We start from the raw sequence: 25,898 nt of genomic DNA, 5'->3' as shown, positions 1-25,898 counted from the left end.
ACAAACAGAGGTAAGCCTATGCTCATGGACAGGTATGAAATGATAACAGATAATGAACTTGATAGTATCTGTCACCTCCACTATTGCTTAAGTATAGCCACTTCTCTGATTTCCACTTGTTTAAGGATCAATGTCTTCTTGTCCTCAGGCTGTTGATCTCCTTGTATTCTCAAGATTGTAGGTTTTTTCCTTGTTTTTTTTTTTTTTTGATGTTCCTGAAGTCTCAATCCGTTGCTTTTTGCTTTTATTTTTGAAAAAGGGTCTCACTTTGTTGCCAAACTCAGTGGGCTCAAGGGCTGCCCTTGCTTCAGCCTCTGTAGTGTTCAGACTATAGGAATGCACCACTGTGCCCAGTTTTTAAGCCTTTATTTAATTCAACTGTTGTCTCACCCCTTCATATTTAAGGCTGTCATTACAAATATCAATTACCTTACCTGACTTGGTATCCAAGCACCTGGAAAGCTTAGCTCGGATTCTGCTGCCACCTAGTGGTGCTTGGTCACCTCACATGTCCAGGATATCCAGACAAGTCAAAAGAGACCAAGGCAGAACTAGGAGATTTGAATATAAGCATTCAAAGGGTATGCATTTCACTATGAAAGGAAAGAAAAAAATATTATGAACAAGAAATTTAGAATAGGAAGAGTTTGTGGTTTAAAAGAATTTCAGAGTTAGAGATCTTGAAGATGGACACAATTGAGAGTAATACCAAAGAATAGCTATGGTTGTGTGTAGATGAAAAAACCAGAAAGACATTCAAACTGAAGATCAAAGAATTCAGAAACAGCTATTTATAAATGCCATTCAGAGATTAATCCCTTTGTTATGGTCTATGTTTCATTTCTACAAAATGTTGATTGAATTGAATGTTGAAAAACCCACAAATGGTGATTGCAGAGCATGAAGCTGGGATCTCAACTATGAACTGGCTGACCTAACTTTTAAATGAGATTTACTTTCCAATACTTGATTTTCTCAAACCAAGCACTTAATTTCAACCTTTCAATGACTGTCCCACATAATTCCACCGGGCAAATCTCCCCATATGGTACTTGAGTTTCATGCATATGCTCATAGGTTAGGAAAATATGCTGGATATTGCTGTGTGCTCATTGCCTGAAATAGGTACAAACACTTAGCAAATGTCCTTCTTACCCTCATAGCCACTTGTTCTCTCTATGAATGTTCTGTAAGCAAGTAGTTCTTAATCATGAACCCTAGCCCTTGGGGATGCCCTGAAATCAAAGGCAAAATCTAGGGTTTGTCAATGTTTGACTATTCTCTCTTGCTCTCTTTCTGAAATTAAGTTCTTAAAGGACCATGTGCCCATGAAAGAAGAGACCTTGTTGAGGCAATCTGATATCATTTGATCTCAGTCAAGTTTCTATACCCTCCAAAGCCTACTTCTCTTCCTTCATTTCTGAGTTTATAAATGTTATCAGGAGCTAGTTATTGTACTTTGTCATACTTCTCTCAGGAAATTTGGAAATCCTGTTCTTGTCCCTGATCAGTATGAACCAAATCTATAATTTTTAAATTAACTATTGAAGTTGCTCCCAGACTCTCCAAGCTTCAACCAACTGTTCTTACCAAAAGGCTGATATTCTTAAATAACTTCATTTTCAATGGATGCACTTCAGTGTCTGCAAACAATTTAAGTAACTTATTTGGTAAGTGACTTTCCTTGTTTGCTAAGAAATGGGCCACCTAGCCCTGCTTACATTTGTAATTCTTGTGAAAAAATTCTACAGTAATGAAAGAAGACATTTTAAATTTCCTGCCTGTTCTTTCTTTGTGTGTTGGAAATATTCGACAAGTGCTTAGTCATGGTAAGTTTGACATATATCGTGTTGACTTAGCATGGTTACAGTAGTGGTGAATAAAAACACTGCTTTCCCATCTACCTCCATAACACGTTACAGTGACTTTCAAATGCAACACCTGAAGTCTTCTTTCCTTGTTTTGACATAAAGGACAAGCACTGGTAACATTAAAGTTACATTAAATGAATACACTTGGCACATGGAACACTCTATGACCTACTATGTAACATTTGAAGTGATGAGACTTCCACATACTGTCTCTTTGCAGCTCTTCAACTCTGCTGTTGAAACTCAAATGCATCCAGAGACATCTGTAACCAAATGATTGTGGCTGTGTTACAAAAAGACTTCATTTGTAATGCTAAACCTTAATTTTAAATAATTTTTACATGATAGAATTCTGTCATTTTTGACTTTTAACTAGAAATGTAAATGTAAAAATTATTCTTGGAGTGAGATTATATCTTACAACTTTCTTCTACTTAACAGATCTTTCCACCAGTCTTGAATCTGTTATACCTTACTTAGCCATTCTTTCATTGGGGAACATCTGTTTCCATTTCCATAAATGCCACAATGAACGTCATTGCTCAAATTCCTTGTAGGATTGCCTGTGTACACGGTTAATTTTATGGTTATGGAATGATCAAGTCAAATTGTGTGGACATGCAAAGCTTTCAAAGCATTGCTAAATTGCTGCCTGAGGGGTTGTACCATTTTGTTCTTCTAATGGTGATACATGGAACAGCTTGTTTCCCACATCATTGTCAATAATTACTGTAGTTATTTAAAATATCTTTGCCAGTTTTATGAGAAAAAATATTCTTAGCTTGCAAACCATACCAAAAATAAGCAGTGGGTTAGATATGACCCATGGACCTTAGTTTGCCAACCCCTGGTTTAGACTACTGTACCCCTGAAAATGACACAGATATGTTAGGTCACTGAGCCTTTGTGGATTTATCTCCTGCCACCTGAAGTGCACATGTGTTACCTAGGCAATTCAGAGCTCCAGGCACTGCCAGTTGACATGCAGTCATCGAAACAGTGAGCCAGCCAGGCACCAGTGGCTGGCCTTGAACTCACAATGTACTCCTGGTTGGCTTTAAACTCGTGATCTTCCTGCCTGTACCTCCCAAGTGCTGAGATAACTGGCCGGTGATACCTGGTTCCCTCTATCAGTTTTATGCTGCCCCTAGTTTCTATTTCAGATCCTATTACCCCTTTTGACAGCAGGGAATCCAATTTCCCATGGTATCTACTACTGTTAACCCCTGTGTCTGGGGAACAGACACTGTTTCTTAAGTTATTTGTGCCTCCTTTGTGAATGTAGTCCCTATTGCTTTGGTGAAGAGCAGGTCTTCCTGGGAAACATCATCTATAATAGTTTTCTTATGTTAAATAAGAAATCAGTTCTAACATGCTCACCTCACTGAACCTTTCAATACTTCCTCTGTCAAGAAATTTCTAGCATCTTCACCTCATTTACTATATGAATAACATTTTCCAAGATTCTAGGAGATGCTCTAGTAGTTTATTAGGAATGGCTACAGAAGTCCTTGCCAGGACAATCTGGGGGAGAAAAAGCACAGAGCAAGAAGAGTGAAAGAAGAAACCATACACCTTCTTCCCATTGTAAAGTCCTCTCACCAAGCATCAGTTTTGAGCCGAGGGAAAGGAAACACTGTGAAATGTATTACAGCTTGAAGGTTTTAGTTGACTAGTACTTTTTAATACCTGAAAAATCAAACTGTTTGAATATAAAAAAGCAAAGAAAAACTGACCTTCCCAGGTATATCCAAGGTCTAAGGTTAGACGAACCAACATATTTTTTTTCAGACAGCAAGGAAAAAATTGGCTGCTCTTTTGCTGTACCCTAACAATCACAGGTAGTACAAATAAGTAGTTGCACTGGTTTTGAAGTGAAAAATAGTGTTACTGTACCTTACTTTTTTGAGTTGTTTTTTCCATTTAGGAAATAGGCTAAAATAAGCCATGATTTTAGAAGCCACTAGGAATTCTGCCTTTATAAACATAGGTAACAAAATATCTTAACTCTGCATACTATAATTTGTGACCTAGCTTTTGGAGACTGTGCAATAATAACATAATTACTATGCAGAATTTTACTTACGGGTTATGTAGCTCAAGGTAGGACAAAATTTCATCTGTGGGAGTGGGGATTGCTGGTCAAAGAATGTTTCATGAGGAAAATGGTGCTTTAAAGGAAGTTGACCTGCTGAGTATGATTTTGAAAGTTATAGAGAAAGAAGTCTGTCCAAGTAGAGGGAACAGTAGGAAAATGCATGGCACTGTGATGCTAGGAATCAGAAATCCAACTTAGATGGAACAAAGAGCCCATGAAGGGATTTAATGGGAAATGACATGAAAAACATCTTTGGCCTATCCTGGAGAGTCCTGGCCCTGAAGTGAAAAGACTTAGATTTCAGTGGTATCCCTATGCTGTGGTATAAATGCTTGTACCCTTCCAAAATTCTTATGTTGAGAATAAATCATGCCAGATGATGGTATTAAGATATGGTGCCTTTGGAAATGACTAGGAAGAGGGCTCTGATCACATAAACAGAATTACATCCTTATAAAATGTACTTGAGTGAACTTGTTAGTTCTTCTGCCTTTTCCACCACACGAATACATTGCAAGCAGATACTCTCACCACACAGAGAATCTGCTCCTGCTATGATCTTGTACTGCCAAGCCTTCAAATGTATATAAAGTACATTTCTACTGCTCACAAATTACCAAGTCTAAGGTATTTTGCTATAGTGCTAGCAGTAGGCTAAGAAGGCATAGGGGAGATTGACTGAAATTCGAATATTCCCTTTGTACTTTCCAAATTTCTTCAAGTTCTTGTTTATAAATTGAACTTCAAGATAGAGCAAGTAGACAAGTCTCCACTGAGGAAGCAGTTGGCAGGGGCTTGGCTTGAACAGAGCGCTACTAGTCAGGGGCAGAGGGAGGGGAACTGTACCTTATTATTCCAAATGGGAGGGACTTAAGCACATGGTGAAATCCCTGAAGTTCTTATTCTGTCCACCAGTCAGCAACGGCTGAGGTAGAAGCAGGCAGATGCCCATTACTGAGGCCTGGCTTCTGGATTTGGCAGTCCAATAAGTTCCTTTTTCCTTAGGTCCTCCCTCAATCCTACTTCTGTCTGTTATCTCTCTGGGTGCAGGAAGTGAATGGTATACCTTTGTGTCAGACCCTGGGCTGAGAGTCTATTCCCTCTGATGTTGATCACTTAAAGTTGAACATTAGAGTCCAGTATTAAAACACTGTGTTTACATTGATTGACAAGCATGTTTCTTTCTCAGAGGAAGAGTTATCAGAATGTTCCTTAGTTGTTAGAATCAGAGTTGGTATAAAGATGCAACAGAACCACACACAAAGTGACCATCACTTCCTAGCACAAAGTAGATAGTAAATATCAAGTTGTCTTTCAGTCCTTTTCCTATAGAAGGGAAGGGCACAAGTAAGTAATTTCTGTCGTATAAACTCCCTCTTTGACCATCAACTACCTGATGAATAGAGACCATATTGTATTGCTCACTGATTTCCTTCCCCTTTCCTGTTCTTCATATGTTCTTTTCCTGCCCCTTGGTGGATACCTATGAGTAGTTTCTACCTCTCTGTGATACAATGGCTCAAATAGCCCTCTAGCCTGAGGTAAGGGCTGACTAATGAAGAAGAAACAGAAGAATTCCTTCTCTGTGGCCTACTTACTACAATTTTGCTTTTCCAGATTAGACCTTTTCTTTATGGTTTTGTTTTGTTTTGTTTTGTTCTGTTTGGTTTGGTTTAGCAGCCAAAACTTGCTATTGACTCATATTTAGCATCTAGCCAAAAGAAACCTTTGAGTCTTTTTCTCCCATCTGACTTTTTAATAGACCTAAGTGAAGGAATTCTCATACCATTAAATTCAATCTTGTTTAATTCATTTTCTCCTTTAGCACTATCAGAATTATATGCTATTTACTAACGTGCCAGAAATGCCTGTAAATACTTGACAAGTACTAGCACATTCAATTCTCTCCTCAATTCTCCGATGAGGCAATTTGCCCAATAGACTCAGCAAATATGTGGAAGACCCAGGATTCAAGCCTGGGTAGCTTACTCTGAAGCCACTATGAAAAAGGACAACTATTTAATGAAACAACTATGTTGTCCCATTGAAACTCCAAATTAGATCAAATTTCCTTTATTGATGAAATATTTGCAAAAATATTTAAATAGGACAAGAAGCAACACAAAGCTTTATGACTTGCCACAAGAACCCTCTTGAGAGTTTGAAAGAAATTATTCATTAGTAGACTGGGTATGGTCTTCAACCAGGTGCAAATTCACCTAGTGAGCTAAAAGTTGACATTATTAGACGTTTTCTAATGAGATCTTGTAAGATGCCTTGTCCAAGTACACACACACACACACACACACACACACACAGAGAGAGAGAGAGAGGGAGAGAGAGAGAGAGAGAGAGAGAGAGAGAGAGAGAGAGTTTATGCTGCATTGACTCCATCTTCCCATTTAGAAATGCCATCAAAATCAAAGTAAATCTATTGTAGAACAGCTTGGCCTTTGTGAATACTGTATTTATCAACATATGACACATGCCCCTCTCTATCCCCCTCCTTCACTCCACCTTGCAAATGGCATCTCAAATTTACCCTTTTTTCATAGTGGCTTCAGAGTATGCTACCCAGGCTTGAATCCTGGGCCTTCCACATATTTGCTGAATCTATTGGACAAATTGCCTCATCGGAGAGTTGAGGAGAGAATTGAATGTGCTAGTACTTGTCAAGTATTTACAGGCATTTCTGGCACTTTAGTAAACAGCATATAATTCTGAAATCTGGGAGATGTTGGGCTAGAGATTAAAAAATGGGAATTATTAGCTACAAATAATACTTGTCTCAGCTTGGGCTATCTGAAAGCTGACCCTGACAAGAATGTGAGTGAAAATAGTTTATTTGGGAAGAGAATGCAAAAAATCCTCATGGAGAATTGAGGAATCAAGATAGGAAAAAAGAAGGAAGTCAATAAAAGGTACATTAGCAATATGTTACCCCTCCAGGTTTCTAACTGTTAATTTCATTGTGGAATTCTGGGAGAGAGTGCAGAATAGGCCTCAAGGTTATGATCAATGAGAAATCAGGAGGTTAGGTAAGGTTAAGATTGATGATGATATTTAGCAACTTGAGGCCACTCATGTCCTTAACAGGAGCAGTTTGGAGGTGTGCTTCAGGATAGGGAGTAAGTTAAAAAGAAGAGAGAAACTGGAGACTGCTGGTATGGACAAGCCTTTCAAACAAAGTAAAGAAACAGAGATGTTGCTGCAGGTGTTTGAGGGGCAATAGAGGTTTTGTGTATGTGTGTTTTTAATATGAGAAATGTTTCATTAGGGTTTCATATTGATGGGGCTGACCAGTGAAGAGGGAAAAGCTCATCATGCAGGGAAAATGGGAAAAAATGAGATTTTGCACATAACTGAAGAGGGCTTCTTTAGGTACACATACCAATTATTCATCAATGTTTCAAGAGAGAAGTCAGACACTGTGGACAGGTCCAGACAGGAGGTGGAGTGGGCAGACAACTTCCTCCAGGAGGAATTCAGCTGATAGTTGGAGACTGGAGAGGAGGAGCTGTTGAGGGCAAGAAAAGGTGTGAAATAGTCATCCAGGATTGAAAATTGAAGAGGGAAATGGAGAAGAAACCCCATCTGAGGTCAGTTGCCACGAATTTCTAGTAAGAGCAGTCAGCATGGTTGTATCTTTCTCCAGCTACATGCAATTGGTGGAGTGCAAGCAAGGGGTGAAGGTAAATTCAACATTACCTAATGTTGGGTTGATTTAGTTAAAACTTTCAACAGTTATTTTGCTCCAGGAAGACATTCTATGATAATTATCTCTGAAATAACATTTACTTGCTTACATCCTCATTTCCAAGAGCCTTGAGAATAGTACATAATCAAAGCCAGGCAAAAGAAATGTATGGGAAAGTGAAGCAGAGATAGTTTTACACAAACCATTTTGAAAGTGTTTCTCTGCAAAAACTGATGTGGAATCTAGCAGGAAAGAGTAAGCCAACCCTTTTACCCCAAGTAAATGTTGTGAGCTGATTTTCTTTCTGAGTCTCTAGGCTCTGGTGGACCTTATGGTCACTGATTAGTTAAATAACTAGAACTCAATGCTTCATGTAAAGAATCTGTTCCAAACAAGAAAAGTGAGTATGAAGGCACTCCACTCTTGTCCAGGAAAAATGCCTTACTCTGGACATTTTGCAGCTAGAGCTCACATCCTTTGAGGAGCCTCTGGTCAAAGATTGTAGTAGGAAAACTCTTGAAGATCTGATGCTGGGTAATCAGAGCCTCCACTTTACCCATGATCCATAGGTGTTAAGATAATGTGTCTTTTTGTCCTAGTATCTAGTGTCTGGACAAGATCCAACAATTCATTTACAAGTGCTTTCAAAGTATCCATAGCACTAAGACACAGGGTACCTGCAACAGAGAGGTACATAATTGGTTGAATAATGTCTCCAAAAAAGATCTGTCCATGTCTTAATTCCCAGAGCCCATGAATATAAACTACTTTGGAAACAAGATCACTGAAAATTTAATTAAGAATCTTGGGATGAGATGATTCTGGATTTAGTCTGAACTGTAAATCTAGTAACTGGTGCCCTTAAAAGAGAAAGGAGAGGGAGATTTAAGGCACACAGAAACACAGAGATGAGGGCAATGTGAAGATGGAGGCAGAGATTGTAGTGGTGTGTCTGCAAGTGCCAAGAATTGCTGGCAAGCACTACACGCTACAAGATAGGCATGAAAAAGATTCTCCCTTAGGCAGTCCAGAAAGCACCACCCTGCTGACACCATGATTTTAGATTTCTGGTCTACTGATCTGGGTGAGAATAAATTTCTCCTGTTTTTGCCACCAAGATTTTGGTAATTATTTGTTGTAGTCTTAGGAAAGATACAGGGGAGGGAACTGATATTTCAGTGAAATAGAAATAGAAGAGTAGAGGAAAAGACAGTGAAGCATTCTGAGGACTGGGGAAGGACAGTGACACCTTTAAAATTGCTGAAACCTTGAGAGGTTTCTCTGAGGTTCCCTCTTGAAGAATATGGCTCCTGAGGTTATTTTGGGTCCACTGTCCCACTTGTATGAAAGTGTTTGCAAATATTTCGTTCTCTAGGCAGCCGTACCTCTATGGTTTAGTCAGCCTAATCCTATAGTCCTGAAACCTCAGCCTACAGCAGTTCTGTGTTAAGTCTATCCTGGGTGAAGGCAGCCTCCCTGGATTATTGACTTGCGTCCTCTGGAATGAGGGAAGCTAACTATCAATGAGGCACCTTAATGTTTTTATTCATTGGGTACTTTTATTTATTCTGGTCTCTGCCTTAAGTGGGGTTCCCTTCAAATTCAGTAGGTCCCTCTTTATCCTTCATTATTTACCCAAATGTCTTCTGATCTGGCTTAAAAACAGAAGCATTGATTATGGTTCATTCTGTATTTTCTCAGAGATGTGAACCTCTTTTAAAGAATGTATTAAATTCTAATATCGCTCATTTTCCCCTTTTTGATCTTTAAAAAAATGAAACATGAAATGAAGGATTGATCTCTACGAAGACATGCCTTTTCCACTGTTTTAGTACCTTGACATGACTACCTAAAACATCTATAAGTAGGAAGAATCTATCTACTACAAAAGCTCCCTTCTCTCCTCCAGGATTCACTCTCACCCCAGTCTCCCAGGTGGCATGGTTATGGTCATAGCATCTGGCCAGTAGAACCAGGAAAAATTAGTTGCTTGCCAGAGAGCCAGGTAAGTCCTGAACATCAGCCACTATCTATAGGGGGACTATGTGTGACTGGCTGCTGAAGACCCCCACAGCTATGCCGTGCTTTGAGCCAGGCTTATTAAGTTGTCACCATGCCCAGTTTCACAGCTTGTCATAAAAAAATGAAAGGTGAATGTTAAGTCCCTTCAGTCCCTGGTACACTACAGTGAGATAGAGCTAAAGGATAAAACTCACATTCTTTCAACATGGCTAATCAAACAAAAATCCCAATCTGTTGACAAGAAAGAAGTTTACCTAGATAAACTTATAAACCTAGAGTTCTGTTTGTGAAAGAACTAGGCTGTGAACATACGGTTAAATGAGATAAGGTATGTGTGTGGAATGTAGGTACAAACACGCACATGTGGAGGGTAGGTACAAGCATGTGTACACATGTGCCTGGAGGTGGGGTGGGAACTGATTGCACCTTGTGGCCATGTGAATTAGAGAAAGCAGTAGCCATGTTTGTTGTCACAGTTTTTTTTATTTCTTTATTTGGGAGGAGTGCAGTACTGGGGGATTGAACTCAGGGCCTTGTGTTTGCGGGACAAGTACTCTCTACCACTTGAGTCATGCCACCAGCACTTTTTGCTTTGGCTATTTTTGGGATAGGGTCTCTTCTATAGAAAGATTAGCCTTAAATCAGACTTTAAAATATCAAAAATTTCCCAATTTTGCCCTTCCTCCCAGGATGCTAATAGGACTCCAGTAGAAGTAGTTCATGGGCTTCTCAGCAGGATCAGCAGATGGATTTGCTGTTATTTTGGGGATCAGCATTCTACAGATGCCCTTATCTTAAAGTAGAAGGAATATAAAGTCTTAGCTAGGAAATTTTTACATGGAAATTGCTGAAGTCCAGTCTTACTTAAAACTCAACTATTGTTATAGTAAGAAATTTAAATGCCTAGTTAAAAAAGAACATAGGATATGTACAGAAATTGTCCAGGAAATTATTAGTAAAGGACAATGAAAGCAAATAAGTTTAGGAAAGTAGATTCCTTAGGAAAATGTTCAGACAGCTTCATCTTGTACCAAACAGATATTGCATTTGTTATTCAATTATAAGTTCTGGACTGGATCATAAAGTTGGCTTGTTTTGAGAATAATTTAAATGATCTACAGGTGCTAAAAACAGAGAAATTGATAGATTTTATTATTTGACTTTAAAAAAAAATGGAACCACAAAAGAAAACATGCTGATCAATAATAAAAACAAGTTATTAGAACATTTTGGTCTCAACCTACCAAAGGCTTAACAACTAATATACAAGTCCATGTTTGTGCAAATTTATTAGAATATTAATCTTCTTAAATATAAGAAAATGCTTTCTCATAAATATGGTCAAAAAATTTTAGTGTTAACTTTCAGAAGCAAGGAAGGTGGTGTATAATTACTAAGGAGCTGAAGCACTTGCATCAGCTAAAATGCCAGATTACTTTGGTGAAGATCAGAGGATAAGAACCAGAGCCCATCTGAGCTCTGGAAGAGGGAGGCTATTGCCTTACTGAAAACTTATGGTTACAGCACTTAATCTGGGCCTATCAAGAAAGTTAGGATGATGTTCAACAACTTCTCAAGAAAATTAATGTGTTCACGGACATTAAAGAGTCTGACATCGGGCTGGCACCACCAGCACTCTGGGATTTGGCTGCAGATAAACTCTTCAGTGAACCGCATTGATGGGGTGCAAAGTTTACAAAGACAATAAAATCTGATTTGAACTCAAATACATTAACAATTTCTGGTGGGCCTCAGTGATCAGGTGGAACCTGAGGTGGGATGAGAATTGGCATGAACAGAAGTAAGTATCAAATTTACATCCCACTTTTCTCCTAAGATTGACCAAACAGTTGCCATGATGCAAGTGAAGGAAAAATCTGATGTTGGTGGCTGTAAGGAACAGTTTGGGAAATTGTGACACATTAAAGAAGCTCCACTACTTCATTCAGTGACATTTGTAAACTTTGATATTGAGCTTCTGAAGGGTGTGTTGTTTGGTCCCCAGAGCACAGGCAAGACACTTTGTGCTAGAGCAGTGGCTAATAGAACTGATGCTTTTGTCATTCGAATTACTGGACCTGAACTTATAGATGACTGATTGGGCTTGATTGGTGAGCTCTTTGAAATGACCAGAACAAAAAAGACTGCCTTGTTTCTGTGAGGAAAGTGATGCCATTGGAGGGACACAGTTTAAAGATGGCTCTGAAGGAGACAATGAAGAGCAGAGACCAATGTTGGAGCTGATCCATCAGCTGGATGGTTTTGATTCTAGAGGCAGCAGTGAAGAGCTCATGACCATTTACAGACCTGATACTGGGGACCCATCACTGATGAAGCCAGGGAGATTGCAGAGAAATTGACTTAGCTTATCAGATTTACAGGATCAGATTCACATTTTAGGCTTCATGCTCCTTCAATGAATGTTGACAGAGAAATCAGATTTGAACTGTTGGCACAACTCTGTACAAATAACACTGGGAGCTTCTGCATAGAAGCTGGTATGTTTGCAAACCAAGCATTGTGAAAAATTGCTACTGAGAATGATTTCTTAGAAGCTATAAATAAGGTCATTAAGTCTTATGGAAAATTCAGTGCTACTACTCACTACATGACATAAAACTGAGCTCCAATGGCTTTCAAATGAAAACACTTCTTTTACTTGAAATCCTAAACTTATATAGACTTGTTAAAAACTACCTTACAAAATTATAAATGATTTTTTATAGATTGTTAAACTTTTTCTTATAAAAATTACCAGAACAATTATAAAAGGCAGAGGAACACAATGAAAGAAAATATTTTCAACATATGCTACAGAGAAAAGGTAAATATTCCTTTTACAGAATAATTAGCTTTACAAATAAATTTCAGAAACTAATCACATGAACAGAAAAATTTACAGCTGAAATGAACCAGGGAGATACAAAATAAGAAACATAGTTAATACAAATGTGAATTATATTTTAGTGATCAAATATAAGCCAAGAGAAGGAAACACTCAGATTGATAAAAGTGTGTGTGTGTATGTGTGTAATTCATGGTGTTCACCAGTAGGAAAAAGAAATGAGCATGTTCAAATTCTCATGAAATAAATTATAATTTGTATAATGAATTTTATGATTTTATGATCCAGTCATTAGTTGTAGGGCACACATTGATTGGTGTGTAAGTGTCTGCACTGTATCTTGTTTTATATTCTTTTGGGTAGATGCCCAAGAGCTGCATCACTAGATCATATGGCAGTTCTATCTTCAGCTTTTTGAGAAATCTCCATGCTGTTTTCCATAGTGGTTGTACTAATTTGCATTCCCACCAACAGTGTGTAAGGGTTCCTGTTTCACCACATCCTCTCCAGCATTTGTTGTTATGACCCCTGATTATGACCATTCTAACTGGGATGAGATGAAATCTAAGTGTTGTTTTGATTTGCATCTCTTTTTTTAACCAGGGAAGTTGAACACTTCTTCGTGTATTTACTGGCCATTTGTAGCTCTTCCTTTGAGAATTCCCAGTTTAATTCATGTGCCCATTTCTTCATTGTGGTGTTGATTCTTTGGGGGCTGAGTTTTTAAGTTCCCTGTAGATTCTGGATGTTAGTCCCAAATCAGATGGCAAAGATTTTCTCCCATTCTGTGTGCTGTCTCTTGAGTCTGGTGACTGTTTCCTTTGCTGTGCAGAAGCTCTTTAGTTTGATGCAGTCCCATTTGTTCATTATTTCTCTTAGATGTGTAGGAGTTGTTTCAAAATTTCAGGCCTTATATTAAGGTCTTTAATCCACTTTGAATTGGTTTTGATACAGGGTGAAAGACAGGGATCTGGTTTCAGTCTTCTACATGTAGATATCCAGTTTTACCAGCAGCATATGCTGAAGAGGCTCTCTTTTCTCCATCATGTGTTTTGGGCTCCTTTGTTGAAGATCATTTGGCTAAAGATGTGTGGGTTTATGTCTGGATCTTCTCTTCTGATTCATTGGTCTTCCTGTTTTTGTGCCAATGCCATGCTGTTTTAATTGTTATGGCTCTGTAGTGTAGTTTGAAGTCAGGTATTGTGATGCCTCCAGCATTGGACTTTTTGCTCAGAATTGCTTTGGCTGTTCGAGGTCTTTTGTGTTTCCACATGTATTTCACAATTGTTTTTTTCTATTTCTATCCAGAATGTCATTGGAATTTTAATAAGGATTGTGTTAACATGTAGATTGCTTTGGTAGTCTGGCCATTTTCACAATGTTGATTCTATTGATACATGAGCATGAAAGTTCTTTCCAGCTTCTGATGTCTTCAATTTTTCTCTTCAGTGGTTTATAGTTTTCTTTAATAAGGTTTTTGGTTTCTTTTGTTAAATTTATTCCAAGGTACTTTATTGTTTTTGAGACTAATGTAAATGGGATTGTTTCCCTGATTTCTCAGAAAAATAAATGATTTGAAAATTGTAAAAAAAAATGTAGAGCTGTGAAACCATGTAAGTTTAAATTAAGCTAATTTTTTAAAGTTCAAGTTAGAGGGTTATTCATTGTAATTTATTTTTGTACTTATTCCATCAGGTCGGCAGCATAATCATGATAAATCTATGTGGAACTGAGAAAAAAGTAAACATAACTTTTAAATTGAAAATCCATTTCATTTATAGATTTATGAATCAAGAAATTACTTTTTGGAAAACCCACAATGTCAAATGCCTCATAGATATGACCCAGTTATAACATTTTCAAGATAGTTTGCTTTTACAGGTGAATCACTCAAATTTATAACATCCTGTGCTGTGCTATTAAGAGGCTCAAACTTCTAGTTCACATCATTTACCATATTAACAAAGTGAAAAAGGAATAAATACACAACCCAATCAACAGATGCAGAAAAGCATTTGACAAAGCTCAACATTCATTCCTTGTTCATTAAAAACTCTCAGCAAACTAGCAAAAATGTGAACTGACAAAATATGCTTAACCTATGCACTGAACCTTTGACCATTGCTGAAAAAAATTAAAGAAGTTCCAAACAAATGGAGAGGTTTGTACTATGTATTGTACTATGTTACTTGGTGAAAAGGGTCAAAATTGTTCCGATGATAAATCTTCTCAAATTGATGAGTACATAGGTTTGATGCATTATCAATGAAAATCACATCAGTTTTTTGTTTTGTTGTTATTCTGGTTTGCTTTTTTTTTTGTAGAAATTGATAAACTGAAAGATGGGTTGTACTTAAGTGGTAGAGCCCTTGCCTTGAGCGTAAGACGCTGGGTTCCAATCCCATCATCACTAAATAAGAAAAAAAAAAGAGAAACTGATTCTAGTATTCACATTGAAAGACCTAGAATAATCAAACAACTTTGCAAAAGATAAAGGTGGAGGCCTAAGACTAACTAATGTAAACACTTATTGTAAAGCTATAGTAGTTAAGACAGCGTGGTGTAGTTTTAGAGAAAAAGAACAGAGAACATCTTCCTGATCTCACGTTAGGAAATGAAACAAAGCACACGAAAGACACATTGATGCACTTGATCACATCAAAATTAAGAACATCACCTCATATAAAATATACCATAAAGTTTACAAATCCAAATCCTAGAATGTTACAGAATATTTTCAAAACATGTTTAACCAACAAAGGATTATTTCGTAGAATATATAAAATATTCTTAGAATCATTGAAGAGAAAAATAACCACACAGAAGAATGGGCTCAAAATATATTTAATAAAACTAGAGATCACAATTTCCAATAAACATATTAAAAAGTATTCAACCTCATTGGTAATCAGTGAAATGTAAATTGAAATTACAGATAGATATCATTACAGACCTTCCAGATTGGCAAAAACTAAAAGGACTAATGGTATTTAAACAATCTGAGTTTTTTTTTTTTTTGGTAGTAGTAGGGTTTGAACTCACAGCACTTCTCATTTGCTAGGTAGGCACTCTACTACTTGAGCAACACCTCTAGCCTTTTCGCTTTAGTTATTTTTCAGGTAAGGTATCACATTTGCCTGGCGCTGGCCTTGGACCATAATACCCCTACCTGGGATTACAGATACATACCACCATGCTTGGCTTATTTGTTGAGATGGGGGTCTCCCTAACTGCCTGGGATGGCTATAAACCACAGTTTTCTCTACTCTGCTTACCACATTGTGAGGATTACAGATGTAAGCCACCTCATCCAGCTCCCCCAATTTTTCATATATACCTAGAGAAAGCACATTGGTAAAATTATTTTAGAAAACAGTTTTTTAGTATCTGGAAAAATTGAAGTTATGTACATTCACACCTCATCAAATTTGTCTTAAGGAAACTCTTGCACCTCTATGTGTCTGGGTGCCATTTGTACATAGCAACATAGGTTGTAAAAGCAATATCCTAAAAACAACTCTGATGTCTACCAGCAGGGATTGGAAAAATACATTGCAGAATATTTATACAGTGCAATACCAAGACAAAAGTAACACAAACAAATTAGGACAAGAACACGAATGAAATGAACCTTATTATTTGTCATCAAAGAAAGCAAGCCAAAAATAATGTAGACATTTATTTAAATCACTCTCTTTATTAGTAGGTAGTGACCTTCTTTATCCCTTCTGACTGATTTTTGCATAAAATCAGCTTTGCCTCATACTAGAATAGCTTTTCCCGCTTGCTTTGGGTTTCATTCTGCTTCTCATGGAGCCCCTGAGGATCCTGCACCCTGTTACCACCCATCAGGACAATGTCCATGGAGAGCTTGTGTCCACAGCCATGGGTCCTCAAGGAGCCAGGGAAGCTGGCTTCCAGAGCAAAGCGTGCAGAAGGTTCTACATCTCTTTCTCTGGTATGGTGTCGATGAAGTTATAGATGAAGGCAGGCAAAGCATAAAGTCAAGATCGAGGGGATGGGGAAGAGGAGGCTGGAGGGGCTTCAGCTTCATCATTGCCTTCCCTCTGTTACCTGTTTCCTGAGACCACAGTGACCTGCTCCCTTGTGCTGTGTCCTTACTCTATCCCAAAACACCTTCACAAAGGCAGCATGCTTTCCGGCTCAGCACTGTCAGTACACAAATCACCCCCAAGGAGCTCCCAGCAACAGTCTTTCCCAAGAGGCCTCCCAGACAGCTCTATGCTCAGGAGCCATCTGCAAGGACCATCTGATACTGGGAAACCCTCTCTCACCCAAATACTTCTCAGGCTATACTCCAAGTGCCTTAACCTCTAGAAGGACTCCTAGCCCCTCACAGCACTCACTTGCTCTGGTCTACGGCTGGACCTGAGCTCGAGTTCAGATTGTGTTCTGAATGGCTTGATTTTATGTGTCCAAGTACACGTTAGAGCTAGTCCCCCTTCCCACAGGAAGGAGGATCTCAGGACAAGCTTGCTATTACTTCTCTGGCACTCCTAGTGCTTGGTTTGTGCTGTCCTCTGCTGCTCATAGTTTGACACACATGCATTTGCCCCACCTGGACCTGGAGCTGGATGGAGTTTTCCAATCACACCTGCAATTCCCCGGGCTGTTCTTTTTTTTTTTTTTTCATTTTTCTTTTATTATTCATATGTGCATACTAGGCTTGGTTCATTTCTCCCCCCTGCCCCCACCCCCTCCCTTACCACCCACTCCGCCCCCTCCCTCTCCCCCCCCCAATACCCAGCAGAAACTATTTTGCCCTTATTTCTAATTTTGTTGTAGAGAGAGTATAGGCAATAATAGGAAGGAACAAGGGTTTTTGCTGGTTGAGATAAGGATAGCTATACAGGGCATTGACTCACATTGATTTCCTGTGCGTGGGTGTTACCTTCTAGGTTAATTCTTTTTTTTTTTTTTCATTTTTCTTTTATTATTCATATGTGCATACAAGGATTGGTTCATTTCTCCCCACTGCCCCCACCCCCTCCCTTGCCACCCGCTCCGCCCCCTCCATCTCCCCCACCAATACCCAGCAGAAACTATTTTGCCCTTATTTCTAATTTTGTTGTAGAGAGAGTATAAGCAATAATAGGAAGGGACAAGGGTTTTTGCTGGTTGAGATAAGGATAGCTATACAGGGCATTGACTCACATTGATTTCCTGTGCGTGGGTGTTACCTTCTAGGTTAATTCTTTTTGATCTAACCTTTTCTCTAGTTCTTGTTCCCCTTTTCCTATTGGCCTCAGTTGCTTTAAGGTATCTGTTTTAGTTTCTCTGCGTTAAGGACAACAAATGCTAGCTAGTTTTTTAGGTGTCTTACCTATCCTCACTCCTCCCTTGTGTGCTCTCGCTTTTATCATGTGCTCATAGTCCAATCCCATTGTTGTGTTTGCCCTTGATCTAATGTCCACATATGAGGGAGAACATATGATTTTTGGCCTTTTGGGCCAGGCTAACCTCACTCAGAATGATGTTCTCCAATTCCATCCATTTACCAGCGAATGATAACATTTCGTTCTTCTTCATGGCTGCATAAAATTCCATTGTGTCTAGATACCACATTTTCTTAATCCATTCGTCAGTGCTGGGGCATCTTGGCTGTTTCCATAACTTGGCTATTGTGAATAGTGCCGCAATAAACATGGATGTGCAGGTGCCTCTGGAGTAACAGTCTTTTGGGTATATCCCCAAGAGTGGTATTGCTGGATCAAATGGTAGATCGATGTCCAGCTTTTTAAGTAGCCTCCAAATTTTTTTCCAGAGTGGTTGTACTAGTCTACATTCCCACCAACAGTGTAAGAGGGTTCCTTTTTCCCCGCATCCTCGCCAACACCTGTTGTTGGTGGTGTTGCTGATGATGGCTATTCTAACAGGGGTGAGGTGGAATCTTAGCGTGGTTTTAATTTGCATTTCCTTTATTGCTAGAGATGGTGAGCATTTTTTCATGTGTTTTCTGGCCATTTGAATTTCTTCTTTTGAGAAAGTTCTGTTTAGTTCACGTGCCCATTTCTTTATTGGTTCATTAGTTTTGGGAGAATTCAGTTTTTTAAGTTCCCTGTATATTCTGGTTATCAGTCCTTTGTCTGATGTATAATTGGCAAATATTTTCTCCTACTCTGTGGGTGTTCTCTTCAGTTTAGAGACCATTTCTTTTGATGAACAGAAGCTTTTTAGTTTTATGAGGTCCCATTTATCTATGCTATCTCTTAGTTGCTGTGCTGCTGGGGTTTCATTGAGAAAGTTCTTACCTATACCTACTAACTCCAGAGTATTTCCTACTCTTTCTTGTATCAACTTAAGGGTTTGGGGTCTGATATTAAGATCCTTGATCCATTTTGAGTTAATATTGCTATAGGGTGATATACATGGATCTAGTTTCAGTTTTTTGCAGACTGCTAACCAGTTTTCCCAGCAGTTTTTGTTGAAGAGGCTGCTATTTCTCCATCGTATATTTTTAGCTCCTTTGTCAAAGATGAGTTGCTTATAGTTGTGTGGCTTCATATCTGGGTCCTCTATTCTGTTCCACTGGTCTTCATGTCTGTTTTTGTGCCAGTACCATGCTGTTTTTATTGTTATTGCTTTGTAATATAGTTTGAAGTCAGGTATTGTGATACCTCCTGCATTGTTCTTTTGACTGAGTATTGCCTTGGCTATTCGTGGCCTCTTGTGTTTCCATATAAATTTAACAGTAGATTTTTCAATCTCTTTGATGAATGTCATTGGAATTTTGATGGGAATTGCATTAAACATGTAGATTACTTTGGGGAGTATCGACATTTTTACTATGTTGATTCTACCAATCCATGAGCATGGGAGATCTCTCCACTTTCTATAGTCTTCCTCAATCTCTTTCTTCAGAAGTGTATAGTTTTCCTTGTAGAGGTCTTTCACATCTTTTGTTAGGTTTACACCTAGGTATTTGATTTTTTTTGAGGCTATTGTAAATGGAATTGTTTTCATATATTCTTTTTCAGTTTGCTCATTGTTAGTGTATAGAAATGCTAATGATTTTTCTATGTTGATTTTATATCCTGCTACCTTGCTATAGCTATTGATGATGTCTAGAAGCTTCTGAGTAGAGTTTTTTGGGTCTTTTAAGGTATAGGATCATGTCATCTGCAAATAGGGATATTTTGACAGTTTCTTTACCTATTTGTATTCCTTTCATTCCTTCTTCTTGCCTAATGGCTCTGGCTAGGAATTCCAGTACTATGTTGAATAGGAGTGGAGATAGTGGGCATCCTTGTCTGGTTCCTGATTTTAGAGGGAATGGTTTTAATTTTTCTCCGTTAAGTATAATGCTGGCTGTAGGTTTATCATATATAGCTTTTATAATGTTGAGGAACTTTCCTTCTATTCCTAGTTTTCTTAGAGCTTTTATCATGAAATGGAGTTGGATCTTATCAAAGGCTTTTTCTGCATCTACTTCCACCTCACAATGGAGGAACTTCATGGACTTGGTTTGTGTATACCACCTATAGGCCACTAGGGAGTGAGTTGGCCTTATGTCTGGAAAAGCATCAAAAGGACAATGGGGCTACAATAGAAGAGGGGGCTATTGTAATATATATATATATATAATGTAATATTACAATATTTTAATATATATAATGTAATATTACTATATATATATATATATATATATATATATATATATATATATGAACAAATCAAATCCACGGGCAAACTCTGCTTTCTGTCCTTTGCTACCACCCTCTTTCAAAACTATTCTACACATCCTCCTCCTCCTCGCAAACATCAACACTTTCCCTTCAAGTTCACCTAGGGATTTCTTTGAATATTTGCAGATATTGGATGCATGTTTGCAGATATTGAATGCATAGAGAAAATAGACAACTTGCCACCTCCTTCTCCCATTGTCAACTCCATCCCTCCTGCCCTCAGCAATTCTATACTCAATGTATCCACAGGTGCCTCCTTTATAAAAGGAGGGCTGACTGTAGTCCTATCCAGGACTTTCTAATGAATGAGGGAGCAAGAATAGTTCAAAGACATCAATTCTTAGATGTTCATGGCGTTTAAGCTGGGACCTTATACCTGCTGGTCAGGAAGATATGTTCTGGATAAGAAACCAGTTCCAAGCTAGACTCTTCTGTCTTGCCAACACCAGGTACAAATCATGCCTGTCATCATGGAGTTACATTTCTGATTTTTAAAAAAAAGTTTATTAGCATATACAGTTGTACAAGGGGGAATACTGTGATATTTCCATATGTGCTTATAGTATATCTTAATTAGTTTCCCCTCCCACCTCATTTTTCCCCACCCCCTCCCTCTCCTTCTTAGGACAATTTTAACAAGTTTCATTGTTCTATATTCATACATGTATACAAAATACATCCACCTTATTTGCCCCCTACATCCTCTCAGTTTACCCTCCTTGCTCCCACTGGTACCCACACCTAGACAGGACCCATTTTACTTTTTTGTCCTTCATTTTTTAAAGTGTATGTTGATTGTGCAAGGGGGGGTTCACCTTTGTATTTCACATGTGTATATATCATACTTAACTGTCTCAATTACTCACTCTTTCTATATTGTCCTGATTCCCTATTTTCAAGAGCTTACAGTGCATTATGTTATACTATTTTCATACAGAGATGCACTGTGTTTCAATATTATTCACTCTTTATTATTCTCTTTTCTTCTCCCACCTCCTTATAGTCCCCTCAGACAGACCCACTAAAACAATCATGTTCTCTCTGTGTATAGATAGATATACAGATAGTTATAGATATTTATGTATACATATATATGTATACTTTTACCTTATTGGTCTAGCTCTACGTATGAGGAAAAACTGAGTCTGGCTTACTTGTCTTAATATGATGTCTTGAATTCTAACCATTTACCTGTGAATGATAAAAGTTCATTTTTTATGGTTTAATATTATTCATATATATTTATATATATCACATTTTTTAAATCCACTCATTAGTTGTAGGGCATCTGGGCTGTCTCCATAGCTTGGCTATTGTGGATCATGCTGCAATAAACATGGGTGTGCCAGTGACTTTATTGTATCTTGGCTTACATTCCTTTGGGTACATACCCAGGAGTGGTGTTGCTGGGTTGTATGGTAGGTCTATTTTTACTTTTTTGAGGAGTCTACATCCTGATTTCCGTAATGGTTTGTAATAATTTACATTTCCACAAAAAGTTTGTAAGGGTTACTTTTTCCATGCATCTTCACCAGCATTTATTGTTGTTTGTGTTATTGATAATAACCATTCTGACTAGAATGAAATGAAATCTCAATGTTATTTCGATTTGCATTTCCTTTATGACCAAGGACATTGGGCATTTCTTCATATATTTATTAACCATTTATATTTCTTTTGAGAATCTTCTGTTCAATTCATTTGCTCATTTGTTCAGTGGATTGCCAATTATTTGAGGGGTTAGTTTTTTTTAGCTCCCTGTATATTATGGTTATTAATCCCTTGTCAGATGCATAACTGGCAAAGATTTTCTCCCATTCTGTAAGCTATCTCTTCAGTCTAGTGACAGTTTCCTTTGCTGTGCAGAAGCTTTTTAGTTTCATGAGTTCCACTGATCAATCCTTTGTCTTAATTGCTGAGCTAGTATTTATATTCATAAAGTTGTTATCTATTCATATATCTTTCAATGTATTTCCTATTCTTTCCTGTAAGAGTTTCACAGTTTTAGATATTACATTAAGATCTTTGATGCATTTTTATTTGATCTTAGTACAAGGTGAGAGACTGGGATCTAGTTTCAATCTTCTACAGGTAGCTATCCAATTTCCTAGCACCATTTGGGAGGCTTTTTGCCAACACATGTTTTTCTCTTTGGCAAAAATCAAATAGCTGCAGCTGTGTGAGTTTGTGTCTGGGTCTTCTATTCCACTGATCTTCACATCTGTTTTTGTGCCAATACCATGCTGTTTTTATTAGTATGGCTACCGTTATACCTCCAATGTTGCTCTTTTCACTCAGGATGGCTTTGACTGAGGTCTTTTGTGCTTCCACATGAACTTTAGGATTGATTTTTTTCTATGTCAATCATTGGAATTATGGTGGGGATTGCATTAAATTATCTGGATTGCTTTCAGTACTACTGCCATTTTCACAATATTGATTTTGCCAATCCTTGAGCATGGGGTGTCCATCTTTTAATGTCTTCATTGATTTCTTTCTTCAGTGACTTATGGTTTTCATTGTGTAGGTCTTTTACTTCCTTCTATTTGTAGCTATTTTATATAGTTATATGGAAATAGAACATTGAAATTGTGTTAAGTGTTGAGGGTAAGGGGTACCAACCTTCTGGGACCCTTCTGTAACAGACTAGGCTATTGCAGAATTGACTCAGAAAGACAAATGTTCCTTGTCAATGAGAAGGCAGAATAAAGTCTGATGGCATTATTCTTGTCCTACGGTTCCATTTCTGGTCTCTTCTGGCCACTCCATTGGTACTTTTGGCTCTGCCTGGGTCCTGTGTTAATGCTGTCATAGTGGCAGGGTTTATATAGAATATGCTAATATCCCAGGCTGCCACCATCTTAGCATAGAGTTATCTTGGTTCTCCCAGGCTGGAGTTCCCTAATCCTGCAGCCATCCTGAGAGAGGGCTACTGCCTCTTCCTTACTTAATACTGTTGCAGTCTCTCGGGGGATTAAGAGTCTTGTCCTGGGGCCTGGATTTCCACTCCCAGCCACTAAGAATGAAAGAGAGCTATCATGGTAGCAAGTCATTGCCTATGCCTATCTGTTCCAGTGTATTTCCTACTACTTCTTGTAGTTGTTTCAAAGTTTCAGGCCTCATATTGAGGTCTTTGGTCCACTTTCAGTTGATATTGTACTTTGGGCTCCTTTGTCAAAAGTCAGTTGGATGTAGCTGCATGGATTTGTGTCTGGGTCTTCTATTCTTTTCCATTAGTCTTCCTATCTGTTTTTGTGCCAATTCTGTGCTGTTTGTAGTGTTGTAGCTCTGTAGTATAGTTTGAAGTCAGGTGTTGTGATACCTGCAGCACTGGACTTTTTGGTCAGAATTGCTTTGACTATTCAAGGTCTTTTCTGTTTCCATATGAATTTTAGGATTGATTTTTCTAGCTCCATGAAGAATGTTATTGAAATTTTGATAGGGATTGCATTGAATATGTAGATTTGTTTTGGTAGCATAGTCATTTTCACAATATTCATTCTGCCAATCCATGAGCATGGGAGAGCTTTCCATCTTCTGATGTCTCCTTCAATTTCTCACTTCAGTGATTTATAGTTTTCATTGAAAAGGTCTTTGGTTGCCTTTGTCAAATTTATTCTGAGGTATTTTTTGAGGCTATTGTAAATGAGATTGTTTCCCTGATTTCTTTTTCTTTTTTCTTTTTTTTTTTTTTTTGTGGTACCGGTGCTTGAACCTAGGGCCTTCATCTTGAGCCACTCCACCAGGCCTATTTTTGTGAAGGGTTTTTTGAAATAGGGTCTTGCAAACTATTTTCCTGGGCTGGCTTCCAACTGCAATCTTCCTGATCTCTGTCTCCTGAGTAGCTAGGATTGCAGGCATGAACCACCGATCCCCAACCCCTGATTTATCAGTCTCTTTGTTATTGGTATTTGGAAAGTCTATGCTTTCTGTATATTGATTTTGTATCCTGCTACTTTGCCAGAAATGTTTATGATTGCTAAAAGTTTTTTTGTGGAGTTTTTAGAAACTTTTAGGTATAAAATCATATCCTCTGCTTATAGGGATAGTTTGGCTTCTTCCTTCCCTATTTGAATACTTTTTATTTCTTGTTCTTGTCTTATTGCTCTGGCTGGGAATTCCAAAACTATGTTGAATAAAAGTGGGGGAAGTGGACATCCTTGTCTCATTCCTGCCTTTAGTGGGAATGGTTTCAGTTGTTCTCCATTTAGTATAATATTGACTATAGGATTGTCTTATATAGACTTTATTATGTTGAGGGAGATTCCTGCTATTCCTAGTTTCTTCAGTACTTTTATCATGAAAGGGTGCTGAATTTTGTGAAAGGCTTTTTCTGTGTCTATTGAGAGAACCATGTGGTTTTTGTCCTTGCTTCTGTTTATATGCTATATTACATTTATGGATTTACATATGTTGAAACATCCTTGCATCCCTGGAATGAAACCAATTTGGTCATGGTGTATGATCTTTTTGATGTGTTGTTGAGTTCTGTTTGCCAGTATTTTGTTGAGAATTTTTGTGTCTATATTCATTAAAGATATTTGTCTACAATTCTCTTTTTTTGTTGCTGTTGCATCTTTGTTGAGTTTTGGAATGAGTGAAGTACTAGCTTCATAGAATGAGTTTGGTAGTGTTCCTTCCCTTTCTATTTCCTGAAAAAGTTTGAGGAGTAGGGGTATTAGCTCTTTTTTTAAAGGTCTGGTAGAATTCAGCTGTGAATACATCCGGTCCTGCGTTCTTTGTTGGGAGACTCTTTATTACTGATTCAATCTTATTGCTTGCTGTAGATCTATTTAGGTGACTGATATCGTCTTAGTTCAATTTTGGTTGGTTAAATGCATCTAGGAACTTATTTTTTTCTAGATTTTCCCTAATGATCCTCTGGAGTTCATTAGTATTTGTGGTTATGTCCCGTTTTTCATTTTTTATTTTATTAATTTGGGTCTTTTCCCTCCTCCATCTTGTCAGTCTGGCTAAGGGTTTATCATTCTTACTAATCTTTTCAAAGAACTAACTTTTGGTTTTGTTGGTTCTTTATATAGTATTTTTGGTCTTGATCTCATTAATCTCAGCCCTAATCTTTATCATTTCTCTCCATCTGTTTGTTTTAAGTTTGGTTTGTTCTTGTTTTTCTGGAAGCTTAAGGTCCATCATTAGGTTGTTTATTTGATACTTCTCTGGTTTTTTTGAATTATTCGTTTATTTACATGTGCATACATTATTTGGGTCATTTCTCCCTCCCACCCCTCCTCCCCTTCTCTCTCTCCCCCTCCCCCCGTCACTTCCAGGCAGAATCTGTTCTGCCCTTATCTCTAATTTTGTTGAAGAAAAGACATAAGCATAATAAGAAAGACAAAGCGTTTTTGCTAGTTGAGTTAAGGATAGCTATACAGAGAGATTCCTAGCATTGCTTTCATGTACACATGTGTTACAACCCATGTTGATTCATCTCTAACTGATCTTTACAGTGGTTACTGATCCCCTTCTCATGTTAACCTCTGTCGCTTTAAGGTTTTTGTATTAGTTCCTCTGGAGTGGGGACATCAAACGCTTTCATGTTTTGGGTTTTCTACCTATTCCTATATCTCCAGTATGTGCTCTCCCCTTGTCATGTGATCCAAGTCCAACCACATTGCTGCATTTGCCCTAGATCTAAAAT

General features: G+C 38.0%; 1 pseudogene; it reads left to right on the top strand.

The window, feature by feature from the left end:
- The first annotated feature begins 7,604 nt into the window (after window positions 1-7,604).
- Window positions 7,605-12,305, top strand: LOC109702017 (26S proteasome regulatory subunit 7 pseudogene; annotated as a pseudogene).
- Window positions 12,306-25,898: the final 13,593 nt, after the last annotated feature.

Source organism: Castor canadensis, chromosome 2, assembly GCF_047511655.1.
Source record: "Castor canadensis chromosome 2, mCasCan1.hap1v2, whole genome shotgun sequence".
In the NCBI taxonomy this organism is placed as follows: domain Eukaryota; kingdom Metazoa; phylum Chordata; class Mammalia; order Rodentia; family Castoridae; genus Castor; species Castor canadensis.
Note: the sequence above shows the minus strand (reverse complement) of the source record. Positions and strands in the feature narration are given on the sequence as shown.